This window comes from Nycticebus coucang, chromosome 4 (assembly GCF_027406575.1).
Source record: "Nycticebus coucang isolate mNycCou1 chromosome 4, mNycCou1.pri, whole genome shotgun sequence".
NCBI classification, from domain to species: Eukaryota; Metazoa; Chordata; class Mammalia; order Primates; family Lorisidae; genus Nycticebus; species Nycticebus coucang.
In genome coordinates, this window is record NC_069783.1 from 148,212,817 (window position 1) to 148,223,286 (window position 10,470).

Consider the following 10,470-nt stretch of genomic DNA (forward strand, 5'->3'; position numbering starts at 1 on the left):
CCACTCATACCAGCCACCTAGTCTGACTGCCTGCTGGGTAGTTTGCAGATCTCTGACAAGAAAAGTGCCCCTTTGAGCCTGGTGTTTGTACAACTGCCACCCAGAGAGCTGAGAGCCGTGGTTAGAGCAGTGCTCCTGTGCAGTGCTGGGGAGGCAAGCCCAGGTGTGGTACAGAGGTGGCTCAGTAAGCTAAGACTGGGAGAGCAAGGAAAATTTGAGAGCCCAGTCTTCAAGAGGGGCCAGGCTGGGGGAGGGGGGAGGTGAGATAGCCTGTGGACATGTGGAAGATCCTCTTACAGTCTGAAGACCAGATGGTAGAAATGAAACCATTGGTGTCAAAATGAAAGCCGTTTGATGTAAAGGTCAAAGAGGAAAGTGAAATGAAGCAGCTCATACCTGGCGTCTGAGGTTTTCATGAAGCAAATGCTATAGTAAATTACCCTTGACCATCACAGGAGGCATCAGGAGAAGCAGGCCTGCAGTGATAAAAGGAGACAGGAACAGGTGCACTTGGTTTGCCACCAGGGCAGCGGGGAGTGGCCCTGTCCTGAATGTCTGGTAATCCAGCCCACAGGGGGATAAGTTAGTGTGCACCCTCCATGGGCAGATATCACAGGACAGATGTTCCTGGGGTGTGGCTGCTGATGGCTGCTGCCTTCCATAGAACAATAAAGACCAAAATAACCAGGAGATGTGTCCATATCTGAGTTGGGACAGCCTCTGTCCATTGTGGTGGGACTGATTTTTATTTTCCTTGCTCTAATTTTTTCTATTTCTAGATGTTCTAAAATATGTACTATTTTTAGATTCCAAAAAGCTTTCTTTGAATGTCTGCTTACCCACAAGGGCACTTTTTACTGACGGTGCAGGCAATTTCCAAATCTGCATGTCAGTTAGGAAGCACAGTGGATACTCCTAACCTTCCCCCTTTTTGCTTGTCTTTGGTTCAAGGTGGTGTCACACAAAATTGAACTGTGTCGGGAGCTCTTGGACTACTTCGGCCTCTTTCTCTTTCGGTTTTGCAAGAAAGGCAAGCTCTCTGGTAAGAATACAAGAGGGAATGAGGGCAGCCAGGAGATGTGTGTGTGCGGGTGGGGGTGGGGGGAGACAGCCCAGGAGGTGGGGGAGTCACAGCAGGGGCCAGTCACCCACCAGGGGACAGTCTCGCTACTGTTGTTGGCCCCTGCAGCAAAGGCTTGAGGGGTGGAAGGTTGCATCTTTGTTCAGAGAGAGCTGTGGCCAAGCAGCTCCAGCAAGACCTCAGGCCATCCCAGCAAGAGCACTTCCTCTGTGCACCCCCAGTCCCAATCCTGGTGTCCTTCTCAGTCCACGTCACACCCTTCTGGGGATGGAGTGTACTAGTACACTCCAGGTGTCCGGACCTCCCACTCCAGCATGGTTTCTCCCTGTTAAGGAATATTTGATATAACATAGATGATAGAAATAAGTTCTTAGATTCTTATTTAAAATGTTTCATGAAATAATAAAAGACAGTCCAATTCACATCAATTTGCTTTTCTCTACAGTGTGTTTCTAGACGTTGCAAATGTTTTTCTAGTTGTCTAGTGGTATCAGCAATATTAAAGTAGTTTATATATATCCTCCAGAGCCTGTGGGTTGGAGGTTTTGAGTTGCAAGTTCAAGGGTCCAGATGGTGGCACGGCCCCAAGGTGCTGTGGAGTGCTGATGAAGGTGCTGGATGTCTCTGGACCCATTTCCTGTGCTATAGACATGATAGCACAGTGTGAAATATCCCCTACTCGAGGAGCAGGTATTTTATGAGGATCAAAGGATATTTATTCTTTGAATGAACTTCAGAAAGTTAAAAATGCAAGAGAATATTCTTATTGTGATTTTATTATTTCTAGTAATAATGTTTTATTTCTCATTTGAAAGCTGCTGTGTGTGAACTCTTTGTGCTGTTTCAACCAGTAAGACTGCCTTTCTCCCCTCTCTAGTGGTGAAAAAATTGGCGGGCTTTGAACTCCCTTATGTTAGTCTTTGGAGTTCTGAAGTGGAAAACTGTAGAGTTGGACTCTGAAAGTGGTAAGTACTTGAGTACAGAAGGCCTTTGAGGACATCGCACCACATCCTGCTCCGGCCTGACAGCTGGAGACCAGAGACTCTGGGAAAGTCTTGGGAAGAGCAGTGAAGCTGAGAGAAGGCAGCGTGAACCAGATGCTTATCCTGCAGAATAGGACGCTGAGGACGACTTTTACCATTCTCACCTGGCCACTCGGGGTATTCAAATGAGGAAGGTGGCCATCTATTCCACACCTCTACTGAGCAGTCAAGAAAACAGGCTTGAAAAACAGGGGCAGGCCAGGGAGGCTCGAAGCAGGTAAGAGAGATAAATGGCTGGCCATTGGTTTGCTTTGGAAAGGATTACTAACCATATTAACAGAAGGAGTTTGTGATTATCACAAGATCTGATTCCTCTGTTGACGTGTGGTGTTCTCTGAAGGCAATGAGTGGACTCAGCCAATTTGTTGGGAATTTGAACTCTACGTATTGGGCTTATGCTCCTAACGGACAGCATTGCATACCAGGGCCACCCATATTCCTAGATTGATAGGACGCGAGTGTCCCTCTGCAGAAAATACTATCATTTCCCCCAGGAATATGGGGTCCTGTGGAGAATAAGCAAATAGAAAATAGCAATGAGAAGCAGGATACTGCCCCACCCACTCCTATAAACTTTAGTTCCCACCATTTATTACCATGGCTATATTACATGCGCTTAGGTTCATCCCCACCCACAGACGCTTTCAGGAAAGGCATTTTGAAATCTAGGAATAGTAGTTAGCTTGGCCTCACTAGAGCCCCCGTATGTGGCTTTGAATTTGGGAAGGAAGATCTCAGCAAAGCTAGAAGTTCATATACTGTTGTTCAGAAGTACTCTGAGAAATGGGCAAAATCTTGTGCCATTGCACCCTGAGAAAGACAGAAGGACTCAGTTCCATTTACGTGTTTAGAGAATAGCTGTTCTGGAAGCTGCTTACACTGAGGTGATGGCTGAGCATGGTTGTTCCTGGGACCAGAATATGGGAACCTAAGTCCCAGCTCTTTCAGGTTTTAGCTATATAACCTTAGCCTAAAGGCCTCAGTTCCTTTATCTATAAAATGGGAATAGTAGTGCCTACATTGTAGGATTATTGTGAGGGTTAAATAAAGTAATCCCATATGCTCAGTGAGTTTTGGTTATGTCTGTTACTGCTATATGGATGATAATGATTATAGTAAGCAAAAGAAGACAAAATCCCTGGGGCTTAGATTTTGTTGTTGTTTTTGCTCACGACCTCTCCTGAAAACTTGAGATCAAAGGAGCAATGAGGATTCTGTTCCTTACCTTGCAGCTTGAATTAGACTTTGCCTGTGTCTTCACTTAATAGGTAAATTCTAGAATAAGTACAAGATAAAACATCTTCTACCCAATCATAGGCCAGCATCTAGGATCCAGCAGATGGCCTTTGCTTGTGGGAACTTGTGTGTTTGAGCTAGGGACCAGAACCGATGAGGGGAGAGCCTGGTGGGGGACCCCAGGTGCCTCACCCTCTTTCCAGAGGGGGCCTTGCTAGGTGAGCACTAGGATGCAAGGTCCAAAAGCTGTATATTCATAACAAGTGAGGCCTCGCAGTAAGGTCTAGCTGGAGATCTAAGGATTTTTCTTTGAGATTTCTCTGGGTCCTCTCTCCAGGGTGATGTGGTCACTTCCAAACCAGAGGGTTCCTGCCCTGGCCTACCAGAGCCCCAGTCTGGGAGGGGTCAGGGCATCCTCTAACTCTCTGTTGCAGTGGTTGCTATTCTCTGCACACAGGGGCCTCTGGGATGTGCGAGGTTGTACCGAAATGGAGTGTGAAGTGTGCAACCCTGATTTTCCTGGTCTAAGGCTCACCCATCGGCCAATTCACCCTATGATTCTGAACTTAGAGTCTCTGCCTTACTTTCTGGTCAGCGCTAGATTAGCCATAGTGCATTGTTTCCTGATAGTTCCTGTCCTTTCTTAAATGCTGCCCTGCTTGTGCAGTTTCAGTTCATCCTGGTGATTCTGAATCTAACGGACTGACATGGAGCCTTTGCTATCTGCAAATCACTCCATGAAGGTGCAGAGAAACAACTCTGGATAGGACCCAGCCCCTGGTCTCAAGGTTCTTCACATATGGTGTTAAGAAAACTTGATCAGAGCAGTGGTCGGGATGAAGACAGGGTGCTGGGCAGGTTCAGAGGATGGGTGGCTAACACGGCCTTGGGGAGGAGAGACCAGTGGTGAGGGCACCACTGAGGCTTGCAGAGCAAGGTGGATCAGTCAGGGAAGGAGGCTGGTGTAGGAAGTGGTCTCCCAGGCAGGGTTAGAATGTAGTGCTGGGGTGGGGATGGTAGGAGATGGAACTGGAAATGAGGGCAGGAGAGGGTCCACCGAGGGCCTGGGAAGCAAGTAGGGCAGATTGAACTCCCAGGGCTATGAGAGTCTCAAGGGGTACTCAGGAAGGAGCACTCAGGTTAGGATGTGAAGAGTGAGGTTGAGGGCACACAAATGAAGCAGAAAGCCTATGAAGAAGGTTACTAGAGCAGCTCAGGCCATGAGGGCGGCCTGGGTGCAGGGTGATGACTATGGGGATGGGTCCGTATGGGGCAGATGACTCTGCCAGGCCCTCAGGGGAAGGGAAAGGCAATCCAGGACTTGGCGTCCAAGAGGGAGGCTGAGTGTGGACAGGGATATGGACTTTTCCCATTAGAACTTTTCTTTTTGTTTACATCTTTACTCTCAGAGCCCACCAGGTAAAAGATTATAGAATAAAGAAATTAGGAAAGAAAAGAGATGTAGGGGGGGGGTACAAAGAGAAGGTAGACAAGTACAGATAGGGGTGTGGCTTTGTTGGTAAAGGGGGCCCTGCTTCTTAGGGTAGAGGGCCTCCACTCTCTAACGCACTCACTCCTGGGCATGCCATTTCCACGGCAAATGAATTATACTAATGCCCCTGAATTATTCAGGTATCTGGATCCAGCCCTTGACTCCATGCTGATGGGCAGCAGAGCAGCCATAGACTTGCTCTATATGCAGGTGAGTGTTGCCAAGAATCCTCAGAAGAACGTGTGTTACAGGCTATTTGGTTTGGAATCATTTTAAAAAATGTGGTAGGTAATAATTCTATATTCATACCTAGAGCAGGCAAATTCATACCAACAGAAAGTACAACAGAGGTTAGCAGGGGCTAAGGTGAGGCGCAAAGTAGTTATTATTTAATTGGTACAAGTTTTTGTTGGGTGCTCGTGAAAAATTTTTAGGTATAGATAGTGGTGACAGTTATTCAACATTGTGAATGTATACACGTATAATGCCACTGACCCGGTCACTTAGGAAGGATTAAAATGATAAATGTTATGTTGTGTATGTTTTATTATGATTTAAAAAAACAAAAGAAGAGCAGTTTAGAAAGAGGAATAGAAAGAATTCTACCTCTATTTTAAATTGCTCTCTGCATTTGCAATGTATGCACATCTTAAAAGGAACAAACTATTAAAATTGTAATCCTCAAGTCACATTTGACTTCTGCAATTACAAGAGATTCTGCAAGACAGCAAACATTACTGATATATATTGAGTATTTTAATTTTAATATAGTCTGTTATTTTCTTAAAATGTATATACTTTTTTGGCACCCTCTGTATTATTTAGGCTAATTTGATGTGAGCCTAGAAAGAATACCTAATAATTTAAAGTCACACATGACCCTGACTTTCACTCTAGCATACCCCTCTTTTCCCTTACCGGCACCGACGACTGACTCCATGTCCACGAAATCCATGCAGTTGTATAGGGCCTCTTGCTTGTTTGATGATCTGCTATTGAAATTCTTAATTATTTTTGAACCAAGAACTTGCATTTTCATTCTTCACAGATAGGCCCTGCACATTATATAGTTGGTCCTGCCTATCCCTGCCCTTTAGCCTCCAATAAAATAAATCGAGAGCTTGGCCTCTGTTCCCTTCACCTGCCTGGTGAGGTGGAGGTTCTGCCAAGTTGTGACATGATGCACCCACCACGTTACCCAACCTCAGTTCTCCACCTGCTCTGCCAGCCACTTCCAAGTGTGCACGCTCACCTGCTCACCACGCCAACATCCTCAGGGACCTGACGCTGCCCAGGCCTGGCTGGACCCTTTTGGGAGGGAGACTTGGAAACTTCTTTCAGGAGTCCCTGAGAATATCCTATAGTCTGTTCTTAAGCCACAGGCAGGGTGATGGTCACAGCCCTGCCAGGGCTGCCTCCAAGTCAGGAGGTAGAATTTTGAAAAGAGGAAAGAGGTTATGGTTCAGTCATTACTTTTAATGAGCTTTTCAAGGAGACTAGGAAACAACAAAACCTACTGTATAACTTTTGGCACAACAAAAAGGTCAATGAGCCTGCAATCTCAGCAGTCTGGGAGGCCGAGGCGGGTGGATTGCCCGAGCTCAGGAGTTCAAGACCAGCCTGAGCTAGAGCGAGACCCCATCTCTAAAAATAGCTGGGGTTGTGGTGGGTACCTACAGTCCCAGCTACTCAGGAGGCTGATCCCAGGAGTTGAGACTGCTGTGACCTCTGACACCAAGGCACTCTACCAAGGGCAACAAAGTAAAACTCTGTCTTAAAAAAAAAAAAAAGTCAGCGGGTGGATTTTTATGCTTTGACTTACTAGAGGGCATAGGAAAGAACCTCAATGTGTACGTCATTAGGTGACTTTCTAAGAGATCAAGACCACAACGTTTTTCTAAATCCTAAAGAGGCAAATCAAAATATCGTTAAATGTTTAATATTCATTATTATATTTGTAGGACCAGAACATAGCTTGAGTTTATTTCATATTATACTTCCATCCACATATAATCACGTCCAGTATACTTATATCCACGTTATATAACTTGGAGCTGAATTACCATTTTAAATGTTCATTAAAGCTCACAGCTTAATGAACATTTAAGTTCATTAAGAACATTTAACTTAATTTAAATGTTCAATAAAGCTCATTGTATCCTTGCCATTATGATACACGGTGTCTGGTTTTTGTGATGTCAAGTCCTTAGTTGAGAACACATCACCTAATTCTAGTATCGTTCTTGTGGGAACTACAGTCTCGATGGCACGGCTTCCAGTTCCCACTGTGGTGAGAGGTCAGAATTGTCAGCCCCATGCTGTGATTTCTTAATCTGTCTTCATTAAGGAGTTGTAAACCAGGGAGAAATAGATGATGGTATTTCCTCTGCTTGCAGCTGGCAAAAAGGTAGCTTCATGGAAAGCTCACTGAATTGCAGTTTGAGAAGTGAAGTCTGTCCCTTGCCCTGCCCCTAGCCCTCTCTCTGTGCAGTCCTGAGCCAGCCACTTCATCCTTCTGAACCACGACGTCTCCCTGTTAAGTGATGAGGTTGAACTAATAGTGTCTAAGGGCTCTCCCGGCTTTAATAGACCGTTATATTCCAATCTTGGCTTTTTGCATGGCAAAAATCTTCAAAATATTGTAGTTGCTCTCATAATGCTCTTACTATTATCATCATCACCATCGCTATCATAGCCTGAGTCTGAGTGGAGTACTGAGAAGTCCAAAGGCAGGAGCAGGGCTGTCAGGACCCCAGTGGCCGCCTCCTCTGGGAAGCCGCCCTTGACTCTTCTCAAAGAAAAAATGCCTTCCTCCCTCCCTGTTCCCAAGGTGTTTTGTTTATATCCTCTGTTCCAGCACTTCTCACCCAGCATTGCTAATACCATTCACTGCATTTCTCCCTAACCAGACTCTGACTGGCCAAGGACAGAGACTGTTTCCTTCCCCTGTGTCCTGGGTGCCTCGGATACCTGGATGACTGAGAAGCAGTCATCCTTTTAAAAAGTTAACTCACAAAGCTCTCACGAGATCTGATACACAGCAAAAAATGGAGTCCTTATAATTAACTATTAAAAGATACTCCGTTATTTGAATAAACACCTTCATTGTAAAAACTTCAAAAAAAAAAATTCAAAATGTCATATTTAAAAGCATACTTCTAAGTCAGAGCCACTATTTTAGTGTAAGACTTAAGATAATTTTTACTTCACATTGAATATAGTCAGGCACCCAGGAAGTCTGACGATGGCCCCTGAGTACTGGTGACAAATGTCTGACCCTGCCCATTTAGGGCTTTGGCTTTGGACACGAAAGAGTTGATGATAACTTGTGAAAAATCATCTGATTTAAACTCAATAGAGGTTCTGACTATATTTGAATAAACACCTTCACAGCAAAAACTTAAAAAAGAAAAGGTACTCTTTTAATTTTTTATGAGCTACTCTTGATTTTTTACAAGCAGATGATGTCCAAGGAGTCAAATGGATTCCTGCAACCTATTTCCTTTCTTCTCTCTCTCTCTCTTTTTTTTCACATTATGTTAAATTTACACAAGCATCTTTAGCTTTTTTAAACAGAATGATGTTAACAAAATGAGAGATTGCATTTAAAAGTATACATTTCTGGGCTTTCTCTAAACATTTGAAAGTTCAGTCAATTCTGGGCCTGCATTTCAGCCCATACAGTAACTTTGTACAAATTAGAAAAAGGCGCCCCTTCCTCCAGGAGGGCCTAGCCCCACATTGGGACTCTGGTTTGGTGAGAGGTGGGGGGCTGGCCTGGCCTCCTGACTCTCCCGCTGCCCAGTGCCCCATGCAGGCACATACTCCCTGACCCTCCTCCACCATGCTTCAACCAGCCAGAACCCAATGGCCAGTGCCTTACTTTGATACCCACCTGTTCTCTATGCCTCATACTGTGCCCTCTGTGGAGGGTGCTGGTATGTGATAGGAGCTCTGGAAAACCATGGCTTATGTGATTTCCCTTTTAAAATTAGGTTCTGCTACAGTTCTAGAGGGCAGAAGTCAGAAATTGAGGTATCAGCAGGATTGATACCTTCTGGAGCCTCCAGCAGAGAAATTCTCTCAAAGCTGCTCTCTCAGCTTCTGGTGGTGTGGGCAATCCTTGGTGTTCCTGGGCTTGTGGATGCATTTCTCTCTAACTCAGATATTTTATCACTTTAATTACAATAAAGATCTCTTGTATTTATAGATATGCTATAATTTTAATGAGATGAATGTTAACTGTTTGCATATTTTCACTGGGCCAAAACTATTGACAACAAAACCATCTTGTATACTATAATGACTTTTCATTTTGAAAAGAGAAAACAAAAAGTTGTGTGCATAGATTCTGGGGATTAAGATGGGGACCTCTTTGAAGGGACCATCGTTTTCCTATCATAGCTTCTAAATAGCTGATTGGTCACCATGTGTGGGGAGTTCACTCCACTCAGTCTTGGAAACCTGAAATGTAATCACTAATCACAGGCTTGCTCTGCTTCTTAATGAAATAAAGATGCTTCCCAATATATTTTGGGGAACAAGCATTCTAAAATTATAGAATAAAAAGGGCCACCTCAAAGCCTGAAGCAGTCCCCTCACTGGAGATGTCCAAGGAAGATATTTAGAAGGGATTCTCTGGAAAAAAAGCATGTGTTTATCAGAATGTTGGGCAGCATTTTTAAACTATAAATAAGACGGTGAAATGAATATAATGGGTGTGACCAGTATATTTTTAATGCAATTTAATGGAACGGAAAATTGCATACTACAAAGCATAATTTAAATGCAAGGGCGGTTTTATGAAACTTTTACTTACATATCTATCATAAGTAAAGTTAAAGTTATAGGAACAAAAAAATAAAATAAAATAAAATTAGGTTCTGTGTTCAAACCCAGCCCCGCTGAACTGCAACCAAAAAATAGCCGGGCGTTGTGGCGGGCGCCTGCAGTCCCAGCTGCTCGGGAGGCTGAAGCAGGAGAATCGTGAAAGCCCAAGAGCTGGAGGTTGCTGTGAGTCCTGTGACATCATGGCACTCTACCAAGGGTGGTAAAGTGAGACTCTGTCTCTACAAAAAAAAGTTAGGTTCTGTATAATTCCCTCTCCAGTCAGTCTTCAGGGAAGGAACCATGTAACTTTGTAGCAACATTTGTCTAGACTTGACTCACAGTCTGGACCAACTTAGTGAGGTGCTATATATAGTGCATTTGAGTGATGACTTGTGAACCCATAAACAGGGCCAACTCTTTTTTTTTTATTATTAAATCATAGCTGTGTACATTAATGCGATCATGGGGCACCATACACTGGATTTATAGACCATTTGACACATTTTCATCACACTGATTAACATAGCCTTCCTGGCATTTTCTTAGTTATTGTGTTAAGACATTTATATTCTACATTTAGTAAGTTTCACATGTACTCTTGTAGGGCCAACTCTTTTTAAAGGTAATAAAACAAAAACAGTTGTGTTACCTCTGCTGTAGACCATTTGAATCTGTGTTTGAGGATGCTAGTCTACTGATGACTGATTACATTTTCAGTTAATACTTACCACCGTGAGTCCCGTTTATCTTCCTTTGCAGCCATGCCTTCTTTTTGAGGTTGTTGCCCT

The 10,470-nt window shown here is 44.0% G+C and overlaps 1 pseudogene; it reads left to right on the forward strand.

The window, feature by feature from the left end:
• LOC128584493 (sorting nexin-31-like) overlaps positions 1-8,184 on the forward strand; it is a 51,005-nt pseudogene extending 42,821 nt beyond the window's left edge.
• Positions 8,185-10,470: the final 2,286 nt, after the last annotated feature.